The sequence below is a fragment of the Cebus imitator genome, unplaced genomic scaffold (assembly GCF_001604975.1).
Source record: "Cebus imitator isolate Cc_AM_T3 unplaced genomic scaffold, Cebus_imitator-1.0 Scaffold123, whole genome shotgun sequence".
Lineage (NCBI taxonomy): Eukaryota > Metazoa > Chordata > Mammalia > Primates > Cebidae > Cebus > Cebus imitator.
In genome coordinates, this window is record NW_016107438.1 from 554,292 (window position 1) to 573,120 (window position 18,829).

At 39.0% G+C, this 18,829-nt stretch overlaps 1 long non-coding RNA gene across 1 annotated transcript in view; it reads left to right on the forward strand.

The window, feature by feature from the left end:
- The first annotated feature begins 8,496 nt into the window (after positions 1-8,496).
- The window catches only part of LOC119472907, a 12,614-nt gene continuing 2,281 nt past the window's right edge, over positions 8,497-18,829 (forward strand). The window contains exons 1-2 of the long non-coding RNA XR_005202081.1: positions 8,497-8,506; positions 13,326-13,328. This is a non-coding gene — a long non-coding RNA (uncharacterized LOC119472907). The remainder of the gene's footprint in view (positions 8,507-13,325; positions 13,329-18,829) is intronic.

Here is an 18,829-nt window from a genome sequence, read left to right on the forward strand (position 1 = left end):
TTTAAGGTTAGAAATAATGCAATAAGAAAATATCTCAGCTCGGCGCAGTGGCTCATGCCTGTAATACCAACATTTTGGGAGGCCAAGGCAGGCTGATCACTTGAAGTCAGGGATTTGAGACCAGCATGAAAATTCGTCTCTACTAAAAATACAAAAATTAGCCAGGCTTGGTGGCAGGCACCTGTAATCCCAGCTACTCAGGAGGCTGAGGCAGAATTGCTTAAACCTTGGAGGAGGAGGTTGCAGTGAGCAGAGGTCGCTCCACTTCACTCCAGCCTGAGTGACAGAGTAAGACTCCATCCCCCCAAAAAAAACAAAACTTCTTAAAGAAGTGACTTATCTGATTGAAGCTTCTAGCTTAAGTACGGCCTTTTTGATCAAATTGGTTTAATAGCAGCAGTATGTAGGTACAGTTTGTTCTGAAACAGCAATTACATTTACTTGTATTATTAGAGAATTGGTTCATTCTTACTCAGGTAAAGAAAAAAGGTACTTCATGTTCTGGAGACCACCTGTGTCTTTTCCAAATTAGCAATTAATGTTTGATCTGAATAAATCTTCCTGTCCATGTTTTTCTTGGTAACACAGGTAACAGATCCTATAAGATCCTTTATAACTGTGTTCTTTTGTCTCTTTTCTGAAATTCTGTTGAGCAGCTTATTCAAAAGACAAAGATTTCACTTTTTTATTTAAGAAAATTCGTACTATTTGGCCAAGTGTGGTGGCCCATGGCTATAATCCCAGCACTTGGGAGACTGAGGCAGGCAGATCAATTGAGGTCAGGAGTTTGAGACCAGGCCAATGTGGCGAAACCCCTAAAAGTACAAAAATTAGTCTGGCGTGAGGGTATATGCCTGTAGTCTCAGCCACTCGGGAGGCTGAGGCAGGAAAATAGCTTGAACCTGGGAGGCAGAGGTTGCAGTGAGCTGAGGACACATCACTGCACTCCAGCCTGGGCAACAGAGTGAGACTCATCTCAAAAAAAAAAAAAGAAGAAAATTAATACTATTTGATAATCTATTAAATTTGATTTAATACATACTTTTATACTAATAGCCACATAACAATGCAAATGTTATATTTAAGTGTATTCAGTAAGGTATAATTAGTAACAAATATATTTTACATTATATTAATAAAATAACTTTAAAGCAAGCATTAAGATAATCTTGAATTTTTACTTCCTGGACCTCCTGACAGGGCCTCCAAATTATATTTCAGTGACATAGTCTATCTTTTACTGAGCTACAGTCTTCGCCATCTTCCTATGTTGGACATATTGATTCCCCTCCCCCGCTCCTTCTCTTACTCTCTGTCATCTCCCACTTACTCTTATATTTCTTACCATCTACAGTGGGCATACTCGTTCAAGACACATGGCTTTTCTCATTGCCGCTGCCCCTTTCTGGGCTCATCAATTCTCTCCATCAATCTCCTCCTTGTTTCTTTCTCTGGAGTGGCGGTGAATGACACCAAGGATCATTCCTACTATCTTAGCTAAAGATGAACATTTTTCACCATTATTAATAGTGTGCCATATGATACGTCAGTTCTCCATAAAATGATAAAGTAAGCAGAGTTCATGTTTGAACTTTGAAGGCAGGTGTCCCACCTCTCCTTTCTACACTCCCCATCTCAAGTCCCTCAATCCCTGAATATTTAGAATTTCCACCTGAACCTCACCAGTTAACACCACCCTTTCCCATATTCCCAAAATTATTTTACCAGGCAAGCACCACCACCACCAATAAATATCCAGTGCCTCAATTTGTCTAGAATTTGGAGGTGTCTGGCATGCTTTTTCCAATTAATAAAATCAATTCTAGTCAGCCCTCTATATCTGTGGTTTCCACATTTGTGGATTCTATACCTTTGGTTTTAACCAACCTAGGATCAAAAATACTCAGAGAAAAAGCAAGTGGATGGTTATGTCACTACTGAACATGTAAAGATTTTTATTGTCATTATCCCATAAACAATATAGTATAACAATTCACATAACATTTACATTGTATTAGGTATTGTAAGTAATCTAGAGATGATTTAAAGTATATGGGAGGATACATAGGTTATAGCCAAATACTATGCCATTTTATATAAGGGACTTATGGATCCATGGATTATGGTATTAGGGGTCCAGAAACCTAGCCCCCATGTATACTGAGGGTTAACTATTTTAAAGCTATACTCCAAGCATCCTCCTGGGGTTTTCAAAGGTATGTTTAAGTACACGAAAGGAACCAGGTAAATTGGTCCTCAACAAGAAAGCCCATGTTTTATCTTTTAACATATTGACCATCTGTTTGTCTGTTCAGTAACCTTCCTTTTTCTTTGAACAATGCTCTTTGTCTTTGTTAGAAAGAGAAACTATTTCTACCTGCACTATGAATGCTAATTCTAGTGCAGCTACGGCTCAAAGAATCCCCCAACTTCTTGGCTACAATGGTGGACATAGGACTCAAGTTAAAGCAAGCAGAGTTCTTCCCCAGGATATTTTCAGGTGGAACTAAGGGAAAAGGGCTATCCCACCATAACAAAAGAGCCCAGGATGAAGTCAGAATGGCCAATGGCCTTGTGTAGATTGAAGCCACCACTCAAATGAGAAATGTAGACAATTCCTGGCGGTTCATCAGTCGCAGGTTCTAGTGATCCCTGAGGTCCCAGCTGCACCTTTTCACATAATGTCACTAAATTAATTGGTAAATTCTCTTCTACATCCAAACTAACTTGAGTTAGACCTCTGTAACCAAAACATCTGAATACATTGTGTTTCTGCATGAGAGTTCTTTCAAAGAAGGCTAACTGCTGCCCAATAAGTTTGAAAATCACTGAACTAAACTAAGTTGTTATGACTGGTGAAATCATAGTCAACCAAATGTTGAAGATCACTTGGTCCTACTTCTGCATTTTCCACATGAGGAACCTGAGGCAAAGTGACTTGCTGAATGAACATGACCCAGGCAGTCAATGGCAAAGTCAGTGTTAGAAACTGGTCTCTGGATATCTAACTCATTTGTTCTATTTATTAAGCTTCTCTGTTTAATTCCTCCCAAGTGTATTTTATGAGGTAATTATTTAGAAATAAACCTTAACCTAAAAGAATAAATCAGGTATCTTCCCACACTGCATAGTGGGAAGATACGTGGTGGCATGGAGGCCAAAATGAACACCTTTTCCTCTTTGAGCCCTTCAAACGGTTTTTATATTGGACCCAAACAAAATATTTGAATCTTAGGTGGTCACATCTACAAGTCTTAACTACCATCTTCATGCTTACAACTCCTAAATGTACATCTTCAATCCAGAGTTCTCATCACACATTTAGATCTATATTGTCAATTTCCTCCTGGATATCTCCACCTGGACAGGCTATACATATTGTAAGATACATATGTCTAAAACTGAGCTTATTGTCTTTCCTCCAAAATTGATTCTTGGTCTTGCATGACTTTCTCATTAAAAATGGTTCTATCATGCTAAAAATCATGTAATCATATGAATAGTCAGCTAATGTAGAATCCTAGGAGTAAGTAATTCTTTTCTCTCCCAGCCTCACCAAGATCTACCAATTTTGCCTACCAAATATTTTCATTAATCTTGCCCCTTCATCTTAATGCACTCCAGAGTTAGAAGTCAGCCTGTCACCTGAGCTTTTTGCATTTTGTCTATTGTTTTAGTATCCCAATTAAGTATAATCCCAACATCCTCCTAAAACATATCCTGTTCATATTAATTGCTCTGGTCTTTAAATGACTTTACATAATTTGTAAATTAAAGCCGAACTTCACAAGCATATATGTTCCTTAATGATTTGCCCCTCTCTTACCACAACCACCTGCAGCCACTTAACCACCAGCTTCTCTCTCACCCTTGCCTTTAATGAACCACCTGTCACTTCTTAAACAGGATGTGCTCTCTTAGATATCTTTGCACATGCAAAGTATAGTACTTTCCTAAGCATAGTATGCTGTTTCCCATTTTGTCCCCTTCTTAAAATCATCCTTCAAGATTCATCTCAAGCATCACTTCCTCAGTGAAGCCTTTTCTGAAAACCCTGCTGTGTACTCCCTTAACAGGCTGCGCCCACCTCTCTTACAATGTGTGGTTAAATTAACTAGCAAATTCTCTTTTATATCTAATCTAACTTGAGTTAGATCTCTCCAAAACATCTGAACTAATAAGCTGTGATTCTGTATTATTATTATTTCAAAGAAGGCTAATGACTGCTAAAATAAGTTTGAAAATCACTGAACTAAATGATAAAGCGTTATTATTGGTTGAATCATCTTTAACAAGGGGCACGCCTTGTGGAGATGAATTAGGATATGTTTCCCTCTGGGTGCATGCAGTCTGTCAGAGCACAGTCCCCACTAACCTTTTGCCAAGATGTCTTTATGCAATATGCAAAATGAACAAGCATATGACATTATGGTATAATTACAGGTGTGTGTACACATCTGTTTTTCATATCCTAGACTGAAATTCTGTCTTTATCCCTAGTATATCGTAGAATTTCTGATACAGAATTCTCAAGGAACAGTTGCTTAAGTAATTAATAATAGCAATTCTTAAATCATACTACGTAGTCTTTTTGTTTTCTGTTTTTTGTTTTTAAGACAGAGTTTCCCTCTTGTTGCCCAGGCTGGAGTGCAATGGCATGATCTCGGCTCACTGCAACCTCCGTCTCCTGGATTCAAGTGATTCTCCTCCTGCCTCAGCCTCCTGAGTAGCTGAGATTGCAGGCATGCACCACCACATCTGGCTGGTTTTGTGGCTGTGTGTGTGTGTTTAGTAGAAATGGGTTTCACCATGTTAGCCAGTATGGTCTCGATCTCCTGACCTCATGATCTGCCCACTTCAGCCTCCCAAAGTGCTGGGATTACAGGTGTGAGCCATTGCGCCCAGCACCATGTAGTCTTAATTTACTAGCAATTAGCTGCTAGTAAAAGAAATTGGAAATAACAGTAAGAAAATAAATGTTATTTTTCCCTCACATTAGAGAAGTAGTCACTGCAAGGCTGATATGGTACATCCATGGTCAGCAAGAAGCAGACTGCTTTTCTCCTTGGCTTTGCTATCTATAGAGCATGACTTCCTTTCCTGCTTCATAGTCCAATATGGCTGTCCAGGTCATCCCATACAGTTGTGCAGTTTATTTACTATAAAGACAACTGACCAAGAAGTGAATGGGGGCTGTATCCTCTATCCATAGGAGGAAATTTTTCTAACTCATCTGCAAGGATGGGGAATTCTTTCTATTCTGTTCAAAGGCACCAAAAACATTAACAGAGGTGCCATGGCTATTGTGATTCCAGCTATCCCACTCATTTTCCTGGCAGGACAAAAATGAACCCCACCCCTAAATATGTTCCTGGAAGGCTTACCCAAAAAATACTTGCTTAGATGTCACTGGCCAAAAGCAATGAAAGAACACGAGTAGCTGAAAGGGAAGCTGGAAAGCATAGTGTTTCGGTGAGATACACTGCTACCATAAATAAACTACTGGATAGCCTCAGTCTAAGTGCAGCACAGATATGATTCATCACCTCAACACTGAATGGTTGATGAATCCAAAGAAATAGTTAAAGCATTTTATTTAGTTTTATAACTAAGAGTTTTAACTCTAGCAATCTTAACAATTATGTTTATCTGAATTAAAGCAAGACACTTTCAAAAAACTTTCATGATCTGTTTTTAGAAATTGATGATAATTTCTCTCTCTCGTCCTCTCTCTGAATGCTTGTTTTTGGTATTCCAAAGAACATCAGTATGTAAATTCTGAGTTATCAAGTAGAATGATTCCCTTACTTTTTATAATTTTTTAAAAGTCTCCTCTTAACAAGAGCTCTTTTTTTCTTTTTTTTTTGAGACAGAGTCTCACTCTATCGCCCAGGCTGGAGTGCAGCGGTACAATCTTGGCTTACCGCAACATCTGCCTCCCGGGATCAAACAGTTCTCCTGCCTCAGCCTCCCAAGTAGCTGGGATTAAAGGTCATGCCACCATGCCCGGCTAATTTGTTGTATTTTTAGTAGAGATGGGATTTCCCCATACTGGTCAGGCTGGTCTCAAACTCCTGATCTCATGATTTGCCAGCCTCGGCCTCCCAAAGTGCTGGGATTACAGGCATGAGCCACCACACATGGCCAAGAGTTCTTTTTCCTATCCAAGATACCATTTAAAGTTTAGGATTCTGTTTATTAATGTTTGTACCTGTGTTTCTAAGCCAATGATAACTAATGAAGCTTTCCCCACTTCCTTTCTTTCAAGGATCTTTATAATCTCGATGCAAAGATTCACACTAGGTCTCATCCAGACTTGTTTACTATAAATGCCATGACTTTCCAACTCTGTATCTTTCTTCATGTTGTTCATGGGTTCCACTTCTCAACTTCCCATTTACACACCATCAAACAAGCACATCCTTCAAGCACTTACTCCCATCCTTTTTCATGAAACTGCCCATACTTTTTCATAAAGCACTTTGTCACCCAGGCTGGAGTGCAGTGGGGTGATCTCAGCTCACTGCAACCTCTGCCTCCTGGGTTCAAGCGATTCTCCTGCTTCAGCCTCCTCAGTAACTAGGATTACAGGCATGTGCCATCATGCCCAACTAATTTTTGTATTTTTAGTAGAGACGAGATTTCACCATGTTGGTCAGGCTGGTCTCATACTTCTGCCCTAAAGTGATACACCCGCCTCGGCCTCTCAAAGTGCTAGGATTATAAGCATGAGCCATCATGCCTGGCCAAAAATTAGTTTTCATACAGCATCTTGTGCTGAAAACTGTGGCATGGAAACATACTGTATGGCAGGGAAAATAAACTAGATGTTAAAATTTTACAACAGATATTCCACCCACTAAATAATTTATATTTTGAAATTTGAGATTTATATAATCTGGAATAACTCTTTAAATGTCAAGCATAAAATTTTGTTTTTTGTTTTAAACTAATACCAACTGCTGATACACCTACGCAAAACAAATTCGGTAAACTTCCACCAGCTGTCCTTTAAAATAACCATTAGTTGAAAGAATTATGCCTTTCTGCAACAGGGATAATTTAGTTATTTCCAAAATTATATTCTACTTTTTTATTTAGCTTGTCTGTATTGGTATTCCAATCCCAAAAATAGCTAAGAAAGAACAACATTTCTAACATTTCAAATCTTCTAACTTCTTCCTATTTATCTTCCATATATAACAGTATATTCTTTCTATAACTTCCTTGTGCTATTTTTTTTAATAAGCAACTTTTAGATTTAGCCGTCTTAACTGAATGGGCCAACCAAGCTTTATTTTTTTTTACAGAATTTATGAAATAGAGCAAATCTTTTGATGTGAAGACAGAGCCTCTATTTCACTCTTTGGTTCTGAAATGACTCACATTTGTCATATATTTTAATTTGTGTTCTCTAGTTAACCTTTTCAGTTCCTTCTTTATGACATACAGAATGAGGATTAATTAGGTTTCCAACATTTGATGTGTTTTAACAGAATCATTACATGAAACTATTTTCCCCATTGCACGTTATAATGCCTGAAAATTCAGCATGGAGACTGACTTCTTTGAAAATAAAAACTTCTAGATCCAAGATGGCCGAATAGGAACACCTCTGGAGTGCAGTTATCAGCAAGAAGAACACAGAGGGTGAGTTATCACCACATTTCCAAATGAGTTTTTACTGCCCACAGACCTGGCAATTCCCGGGCTGAAAAGCGACACAAGCTTCCAGCAGAGCTGTTTCAGCTGGCACTGTAGGTCTCCACACAAAAACTTGTACAAATCCAGGCATCTGTTTCAACAGGCACCTGGAACACCTGGGACACAGAGCCGCCCATTCAACTGAAAAAAGGGGGGGCTGAAACAGGGAGCCAGGTGAATTTGCTCAGTGGGTCCCAACCTCCACAAAGACCAGCAATCTGAAATGCTCTGGATTGAGAGTTTTGCAGCAAGTGCAGCTGGACCCCAGATGGTCCAGCTTGGTGGGGGAAGGGCATCAGCCATTACCAAGGCAGTCCACAACTACTGAGGCAGTCTGCCATTACTGAGGCAGTCCGCCATTGCCGAGGCAAGCCGCCATTACTGAGGCAGTCCACCATTACTGAGGCAATCTGCCTTTACTGAAGCAGTCTGCCATTACTGAGGTAGACGGCCATTACTGAGGTAGACGACCATTACCAAGGCAGTTCTAACAGGAAATTCACACAGCAGCTGGGCACAGCCCACAGAAGCTCAGTAATGCCTCTGCTGGCAGACTGTGCCTAGACTACCACCTTGCTGGGCAGGGCATCTCTGAAAAAAGGCAGCAGCACATCAGGAACTTATAAGTAAAGCCCCACCTTTCCAGGACACAGCACCTGGGAAAAAAGGTATTTATGAGTTCCGCTGCAGCAGATTTAAATGTACCTGCCCAGAAGCTCTGAACAAAACAACGGAACTCACAGCTCAGCACTTGAGCTCCTATAAGGGACAGACTGTCTCCTTAAGCAGCTCCCGGACCCCTGTATATCCAAAGAGACACCTTGTAAAGGAGAGCTCAGCCTGACATCTGGTGAGTACCCTTCTGGGACAAAGATAACAGAAGAAACTGGCAGCAACCCTTACTGTTCTTCAGCCCCCATGGATGATCCCAAGCCAAGCAGGGTCTGGAGTAGACCTCCAGCAGGCTTACAGCAGAGGGGCCTGATGGTTACAAGGAAAACTAAAAAACAGAAAGAAATAACGTCATCATCAACAAAAAGGACATCCACTCAGAGACACCATCCAAAAGTCACCAACTATGAAGACCACAGGTAGATAAATTGACACAGATGGTAAGAAACCAGCCCAAAAAGGAGTAAAACACCAAAAACCAGAATACCTCTGCTCCTGCAGGTGATCACAACTCCAAACTAGGAAGGGAACGAAGCTGGATGGAGAATGAGTCTGATGACTTGACAGAAACAGGCTTCAGAAGGTGGGTAATAACAAACTTCTTTGAGCTAAAAGCACATGCTCTAACCCAGTGCAAAGAAACTAAGAACCTTGAAAAAAAGTTTGACAAAATGCTAATGAGAATAAACAGGTTAGAGAAGAATATAAATGACCTAGGAAGCTGAAAAATGCAAGAGAACTTCACGAAGCATACACAAGTTTCAGTAGCTGAATTGAGCAAGAAGAAGAAAGGATATAAGAGATTGAAGATCAACTCAATAAAATAAAAAGAGAAGGCAAGATTAGAGAAAAAAGAGTGAAAAGAAATGAACAAAGACTCCAGATATATGGGATTATGGGAAAACACCTAATCTACGTTTCATAGGTGTACCTGAATGTGATGGAGAGAATGAATCCAAGCTGGAAAACACCCTTCAGGATATTATCCAGGAGAACTTCTCCAAACTAACAAGGCAGGCCAATATTCAAGTCCAAGAAATACAGAGAATGCCACAAAGATAGTCCTCAAGAAGAGCAACCCCAAGTTACATAATCGTCAGAATCACCAGGGTTGAAATGAAGGAAAAAATGCTAAGGGCAGCCAGAGAGAAAGGTCGGGTTACCCACAAAGGGAAGCCCATAAGACTCATAGCGGATCTCTCCACAGAGACCCTACAAGCCAGAAGAGAGTGGGGGCCAATATTCAACATCCTTAAAGAAAAGAACTTTCAACCTAGAATTGCATATCCAGCCAAATTAAGTTTCATAAGTGAAGGAGAAATAAAATCCTTTACAAACAAGCAATTGCTCAGCAATTGTGTCACCACCAGGCCTGCTTTATAATAGCTCCTGAAAGAAACACTAAGCATAGAAAGGAACAACCAGTACCAGCCACTCCAAAAATGTACCAAATGATAAAGAGCATTGACACAATGAAGAAACTGCATCAACTAATAGGCAAAACAACCAGCGAGCATCAAAATGGCAAATTCACACATCACAATATCAACCTTAAATGTAAATGGGCTAAATGCCCCAATCAAAAGACACAGACTGGCTAATTGGATAAAAAGACAAAACCCATCAGTGTGCTGTATTCAGGAAACCGATCTCCTGTGCAAGGACACACATAGGCTCAAAATAAAGGAATGGGGGAAGATTTACCAAGCAAATGGAGGGCAAAAAAAAAAAAAAAGCAGGAGTTGCAATCCTAGCCTCTGATAAAATAGACTTTAAAGCAAAGAAAATAAAAAAAGACAAAGAAGGGCATTACATAATGGTCAAAGGATCAATGCAACAAGAAGAGCTAATGATCCTAAATATATATGCACCAATACAGGAGCACCAAGATACATAAAGTAAGTTCTTAATGACCTACAAAGAGACTTAAACTCCCACACAATAATAATGGGAGACTTCACTGTCAATATTAGACAGATCAACAAGACAGAAAATTAACAAGGATATCCAGGATTTGAACTCAGATCTGGACTAAGCAAACCTCATACACATCTACAGAACTCTCCACCCCAAATACACAGAATATACATTCTTCTCAGCACTGCATTGCACCTACTCTAAAATTGACCACATAATTGGAAGTAAATCACTCCTCAGCAAATGCAAAAGAACGGAAATCATAACCAAAGTCTCTCAGACCACAGTGCAATCAAATTAGAACTCAAGATTAAGAAACTAACTCAGAACCGCACAACTTCATGGAAACTGAACAACAGGCTCTTGAATGTTGACTGGATAAACAATGAAATGAAGGTAGAAATAAAGATGTTTTTCGAAACTAAACAAGAACCAAGATACAACGTACCAGAATCTCTGGGACATATTTAAAGCAATAAATTCCCACATGAGAAGCAAGGAAAGATCTAAAATCGACACCCTATCATCAAAATTGAAAGAGCAAGATTAAAAAAAAAAAAAAAACTCAAAAACTAGCAGAACACAAGTAATAACTAAGATCAGAGCAGAACTGAAGGAGATAGAGACACAAAAAAACCCTTCAAAAAAATCTCTAAATCCAGGAGCTCAATTTTTGAAAAGATCAACAAAATAGACAGGCCACTAGCTAGAGTAATAAAAAAGAAAAGAGAGAAGAATCAAATGGACATAATGAAAAACAATAAAGGGGATTTCACCACTGAGCCCACAGAAATACAAACTACAATCAGAGATTACTACAAACAACTCTATGCACATAGACCAGTAAACCTGGAAGAAATGGATAAATTCGTGGACACTTGCACGCTCCCAAGCCTAAACCAGGAAGAAGTTGAAACCCTGAATAGACCAATAATAAGGGCTGAAGTTGAGGCAGCAATTAATAGCCTACCAACCAAAAAAAAAAGCCCAGGTACAGATTGGTTCACATCCGAATTCTACCAGACATACAAAGAGGAGCTGATACCACTCCTTCTGAAACTATTCCAAACAATTTCCAAAAACAGGGAATCCTTCCCAAATCATTTTATGAGACCAACAGCATCCTGATACCAAAACTCGGCAGAGACTCAACAAAAAAAGAAAACTTCAGGCCTATATGCATGATGAACATAGATACAAAAATCTTCAATAAAATACTGGCAAACCGATTGCAACAGCACATCAGAAAGCTTCTGCATCACAATCAAGTAGGCTTCATCCTAGGGATGCAAGTCTGGTTCCACATACGTGAGTCTGTAAACATAATCCACCACATAAACAGAACCAAAGACAAAAACCACATGATCATCTCAATTGATGCAGAGAAGGCCTTTGACAAAATTCAACAGCCCTTTATGCTAAAAGATCTCAATAAACTAGGTATAGATGGAACATATCTCAAAATAATAAAAGCTATTTACGACAAACCCCCAGCCAGTATCATACCAAATGGGCAAAAACTGGCAACATTCCCTTTGAAATCTGGCACTAGACAAGAATGTCCTCTCTCACCACCCTTATTCAATAAGTTACTGGAAGTTCTAGCCAGAGCAATCTGGCAAGAAAAAGAAATAAAGGGTATTCAATTAGGAAAGGAGGAAGTCAAATTCTCTCTATTTGCAGATGACATGATTATATATCTAGAAGACTCTATCATCTCAGCCCAAAATCTCCTGAAACTGATAAGCAACTTCAGCAAAGTCTCAGGATACAAAATCAATGTGAAGAAATCACAGGCATTTCTATACACCAATAACAGAGAAACAGAGAGCCAAATCAAAAGCGAACTCCCATTCACAATTGCTACGAAGAGAATAAAATACCTAGGAATACAACTAACAAAGGATGTAAAGGACCTCTTCAAGGAGAACTATGAACTACTGCTCAAGGAAATAAGAGAGGACACAAACAGATGGAAAAACATTCCATGCTCATGGTTAGGAAGAATCAATATTGTGAAAATGGCCATACTGCCCAAAGTAATTTACAGATTCAATGCTATCCCTATGATCCTCTTCACAGAACTGGAAAAAAACCACCTTAAACTTCCTATGGAACCAAAGGAGAGCCCACATAGCCAAGACAATCCTAAGCAAAAAGAACAAAGCTGGAGGCATCATGCTACCTGACTTCAAACTATACTACAAGGCTACAGTAATCAAAACAGCTTGGTACTGGTACCAAAACAGAGATATAGACCAATGGAACAGAACAGAGGCCTCAGACACAATGCCACACATCTACAACCATCTGATCTTTGACAAACTTGACAAAAACAAGCAATGGGGTAAGGATTCCCTGTTTAATAAATGGTGTTGGGATAGCTGGCTAGCCATGTGTAGAAAGCAAAAATTGGACTCCTTCCTGACACCTTACACTAAATTTAACTCCAGATGGATTAAAGACTTAAACATAAGACCTAACACCATAAAAACCCTAGTAGAAAACCTAGACAAAACCATTCAGGACATAGGCATAGGAAAAGGACTTCATGACTAAAACACCAAAAGCATTGGCAACAAAAGCCAAAATGGACAAATGGGATCTAATTAAACTCCAGAGCTTCTGTACAGCAAAGGAAACAATCATTAGAGTGAACCAGCAACCAATGGAATGGGAAAAAATTTTTGGAATCTACCGATCTTACCAAGGGCTAATATCCGGAATCTACAAATAGCTAAAACAGATTTACAAGAAAAAAACAAACAAACCCATTCAAAAGTGGGTGAAGGATATGAACAGGCACTTTCCAAAATAAGACATATATGAGGACAGCAAACGTGAAAAAATGCTCATCATCACCGGTCATTAAAGAAATGCAAATCAAAACCACATTGAGATACTATCTCACACCAGTTAGAATGGCAATCATTAAAAAATAGGGAAACAACAGATGCTGGAGAGGATGTGGAGAAATGGGAACACTTTTATACTGTCGGTAGGAGTGTAAATTAGTTCAACCATTGTGGAAGACAGTGTGGTAATTCCTCAAGGACCTAGAAATAGAAATTCCATTTGACCCAGCAATCCCATTACTGGGTATATACCCAAAAGATTAAAAATAGTTCTATTATAAAGACACATGCACACATATGTTCATTGAGGCACTGTTTACAATAGCAAAGACCTGGAACCAACCCAAATGCTCATTGATGAAAGACTGAGCAAGGAAAATCTGGCACATATACACAGTGGAGTACTATGCAACCATAAAAAACGATGAATTTGTGTCCTTTGTAGGGACATGGATGAATCTGGAAACCATCATTCTCAGCAAACTGACACAAGAACAGAAAATCAAATACCATATGTTCTCACTCATAGGCAGGTGTGGAACAATGAGAACACATGGACACAGGGAGGGGAGCATCACACACTGGGGTTTGTTGGGGGGGACTATGGAGGGGCATTGGGGGTAGGGAGATTGGAGAGGGATAACATGGGGAGAAATGCCGGATATAGGTGACAGGCGGATGGAGGCAGCAAACCACATTGCCACGTATGTACCTATGCAACAAATCTGCTTGATCTGCCCATGTACCCCAGAATCTAAAGTACAATTAAAAAAACATATGAAAAAAAAAGAAAAGAAAAACTTCTAAAATACCATACATCATCTTAAATTAGTGTGTCACAACACCTGCTATGTAGAACACACTTTGCCATGAGATTCTCAGGGTATGTGGAAAGGAGAGATTCTATACTCAAATAAATATAGGAAATGCTACACACTGCATTTTTTATCTTGAAAACTCATGATACTCTTAAGTTTAACAATTAGGAAATCTTACCTCAAGAAACATGTTTAACTTTAATAGTGTTTTCTGAAATATATTGTCCATAGAGCTCTACTTAATACCCATAAATATTCTATCATACCAGTGTTCTGTGGAACATGTTTTGCGAAATGCTACCTAAACCTACAATCAGGAAAACCTTGCTTTAGAATTATAGAAACATAAAGCTGGAAATCTTACGTTATTGATAAGGTAGCTTAAGTCTCATGTTTATCAGATTTTAAAAAATACACCTATAAAAGTTAAATTATGTGGCTTAAATACTAAAGCCAGGATTAGAACCTACCTTTCATTTCCCATCTGATTCCTGAAATCAAAATGCTATAGAATTATAGTGCACATAAAAGGCCTCTTCATTTGGGTTACTGGCTCTTACTTCTGTAATTTTGTAAAATGTTATGAGGGAAAAAAGAGTGAGTTCTTGTGGGGTTTGTTTATTTATAAAAACGGAGCCAGGGCTGGGTGCAATGGCTCATGCCTGTAATCCCAGCACTTTGGGAGGCCAAGGCGGGCAGATCATGAGGTCAAGAGATCGAGACCATCCTGGCCAACATGGTGAAACCTCGTCTCTATTAAAAATACAAAAATTAGCTGGGTGTGGTGGTGCATGCCTATAATCCCAGCTACTCAGGAGGCTGAAGCAGGAGAATCGCTTTAACCTGGGAGGTAGAGGTTATGGTGAGCTGAGATCGTGTCACTGCACTCCAGCCTGGTAACAAAGTGAGACTCCATCTGAAAATAAACAAACAAAAATGGAGCCAGTTATGGTGGCTCACGCCTGTAATCCCAACACTTTGAGAGGCCAAGATGGGCAGATCACTAGAGGTCAGGAGTTCAAGACCAGCCGGGGCAACATGGTAAAACCCTACCTCTACTAAAAATATAAAAATTAGCTGAGCCTGGTGGCACATGCCTGTAATCCCAGCTACAGCCAGTGCTCGACTTACGACCACGATTGGTTCCGACAGACTGGTCATAACACGATTTGGTCATAAGTTGAGTAGGCTGTATGTACAGTACTGTGAAATGATGTTATAAAAATCTTTAAGTCACATTTTATCATAATTTTCTTTCATTATTATATATCATAATTTTCTTTGTTCATTTTATGCCATTTGTATCATCTCTACACCATTTTGTTTCTTATTTTTACATTCCTCAGGTTTAAGTAAAACACTGCATTACCAGTACAACTGGTTAAATATTTGCAAAACATACAAAATTACAAAATACAGGTGCATACAAAAATACAAAATACAGGTGTAAAAATACCGTAGGAAACATTTTCCCAATTGCAAAACATATCAAAATATATAAACATGTACGAAACATTTTATTGGCCGCTGGTGCTTGGCTGCGAATCGTTGATGTCGTCATCTGAGGCAGCAGTTGGGGTTACCAGAGTTGGTTTTTTCATAAACATGGTGCGCTTTGTCTGAATTGTATGTTTCTTTTTTTCTTCATAAATTTCACGATACGGACGAAACACATCGTGCGCCATCCGTTCAATCCTTGCAAATCGTTCAATGTTTGGGTCCATTGCTTCGAAATGTATAAGAAGTTTATTCAGTAAAGATAAACTGTCTGATAATCCCTTAGTGGTGAACTTTCTTTCTGGCTCCTCCTCTTCTTTCTCTGCTTCTCTTCTTCCGCCACTCTTTCTTCTTCCAGTTCTATTAGCTCTTCATTTGTAAGTTCTCCAGATTCTTTGTCTAGCAACTCTTCGACATCTTCCATTTCACACTCCAAAGAAAGGTCTTTAGCCAGTTTTACTATCTTTTCCCTGAATCATTTCAAGTTCATGTTCACTGTCAAGTCTGTCAAAATCATTAACATAGCGCGTAACACAATTTTTCCAGACGCCATTCGTGCACTTTGTCGTCACAGCCTCCCAGGCGGTAGCGATATTCTTGATACACATCAAAATGTTGTAGTGTTTCCAAAAATCTACAGCGAAGCAGTCGTGGCTAGCTATTGTGGTCGTAAAGCCGAATGGTCATAAGTTGCATAGGTCGTAAGTCGATCAATACCTGTACCTGGGTGGCTTAGACCCAAGAATCACTTGACCCCAGGAGGCAGAGTTTGCAGTGGGCCAGGATCATGCCACTGCATTCCAACTTGAGCTACAGAGACTCTATCTCAAAAAAAAAAAAAAAAAAATCAAATCATAAGTAATACTGCTTATATATTTTCTTGTCATTACATATAATCCTAGAGCATAGTTCTCAATCCCATCAGATGCCATACTCCCTTTAATAGCAAATATTTTGTAATGCCTTCTTTATTACCTTCATCTGGAATCCATAGACATAAACAATTTATTTTGAAAAGCAGTATAATGCGTTAGCTATAATATTTAGGGTAACTAAAAGCAAAATAATTTATAATGAAATAATATGAAATTCTCTGGCTTGACTACATTAGAAGGCATAGTAAAGAAGTTAGATGCTTCTGTCTATATGTAGCTTTAATGCAAATCTTATGGCTACAAGAGCCAACTAATATATAGACGTGTTAATTTGTCAAAGGAGTGACGTGATTCTTCTAAAATGGTGAATAGCACTTGGTGAATTCCAAGCAAAACAAAGTGCATACATTGTTTTCACTATGTGCATAAGAGCTACATTCCTAGAAAATCCATATTAAAATTATTTCAATTTTGAGAGGCCGAGGCAGGCAGATCACCAGAGATCGGAGTTCAAGACCTGACCAACATGGAGAAACCCTGTCTCTACTAAAAATACAAAATTAGCTGGGCGTAGTGGCACGCACCTGTAATCCCAGCTACTCAGGATGCTGAGGCAGGAGAATTGCTTGAACTTGGGAGGCGGAGATTGCAGCGAGCCAAGATGGCGCCATTGCACTCCAGCCTGGGCAACTGGAGTGAAACTCTGTCTCAAAAAAAAATTAAACTCTCAAAATTCTTTATATTATCAAGAAAATGGAGTTGGTTCTAGATTATTATCAACAGGTTTTTCCTTTTGTTGAGAGGGACATTTCAAAATCATGCAGAATGCATCCTTCTATATGTAGGACTTTTCTGCAAAGTCTAGGACAGCTAGCATCCTACTCATTCTATATATCACTTCCTCACTCCCAACCCTGTGATTGGGATGTCCAAAAACCTTTCCTATCAACTCTCAAAATGCCCACATCCATGAGTTAAGAACCACTGTCGTAGAATATATCTTAAAAATTGCATAGTATTCTATTGAATTCATAAGACACTAGTGGATTACCAACTATTCACTAAATTCAAGGGCACAACTCCTTAACTCATTGAATAATCTCAATAGGGACAATTTACTGAGAGCTCACAATGCCCAAGACATTTTATTTACATTTACCTTTTTAACGTTAATAACCACCATATAAAGTATTATTATTTTTCCTCATGATGCAAAAAAAGGTATGTACACAAGTTCAAATTTTTTCTTGTATCTGCGATGTGAATCTCATGGCTGCAAGAACAGACTGATATACAGATGTGTTGATTTGTCATAGGAGTGACAAATGAGAAACCTGAGGCTCAAAGATGTCAAATAACTTTCTTTAGGAGAGCCAGGATCCAAACGGGTCTTTTTGATGTTTAAATCCATGTGCTTGGCCACTACAATATATTGCCAAATGTAGTTTTTATTACTGCAAGCAGCTGTTCTCTTTCTGTTCATACTTTTCTTACCTTCTGATGTAGCTTCCCTTTGTAAATGCCTTTCCTTTTTGATCTTTCTGGAACAATTTTTTTTCTGGAAACATATGAGGCTGTTCCCTACTTCTTCCCCACTGCCACCCCGGGCCCTTTTAAAGTAGAGATCTGTGCTAGATTTGGATCTGCCACAATTGATTCTAATTAATGTCCCTACCCGAAGGCTGTCTTTAAATTAATGACTCAATATAACTGAGCAAATTTCATTTTTAAAGGAACTTGAGAATTTTTAATTTGAACCAACATGTCCAGGAAGTATACTGTTACATGTTCATTGCCTTTTTTTTCCTCACCAGCCATTCACTTTTTAAACTACTGGATGGTTGCTTCCACTCCCACTATTGTCATCTAAAAATATTATTTCAGTGGTTATGAACAATCTCCTCATTAGTGGAGTGTTTTTCTTCTCTGTTACTAGAGTGGAAGTAATTTGAGGTCAGAGAATACATGCCACTTTGTTTATGATACATTGTAATACTTACACATAGTAAATTCACAGTAACTCTCCATTGAGTTCATGAAGCTGAGTGCAATCTAATTTAGCACAATCCATTGAGTTCATGAAGCTGAGTTCAATCTAATTTAGCACAATAATTATAAGTAAATATGAAGAATTCTTCACTTAGACCCTTTGTGTTTTGTTTTCTACACCCATAAAATGAGCATAATTGTTCCTAAATCAGAGTTCTTCTGAAGATTCAAGGAAATGATATTTGTGAGTGTTGTGAGAATTTTATCAGCATATGGCAGACATTTTTAAAAAGAGTGGCTTTGACCCAGCACAGTGTCTGACGCATGTAATGCCGGCACTTTGGGAGGCCAAGGTGGGTGGATCACCTGAGGTCAGGAGTTTGAGACCAGCTTGACCGACATGGTGAAACCCCATCTCTACTAAAAATATAAAAATTAGCTGGGTGAGGTGGCGGGTGCCTGTAATCCCAGCTACTGGGGAGGCTGAGGCAGGAGAATTGCT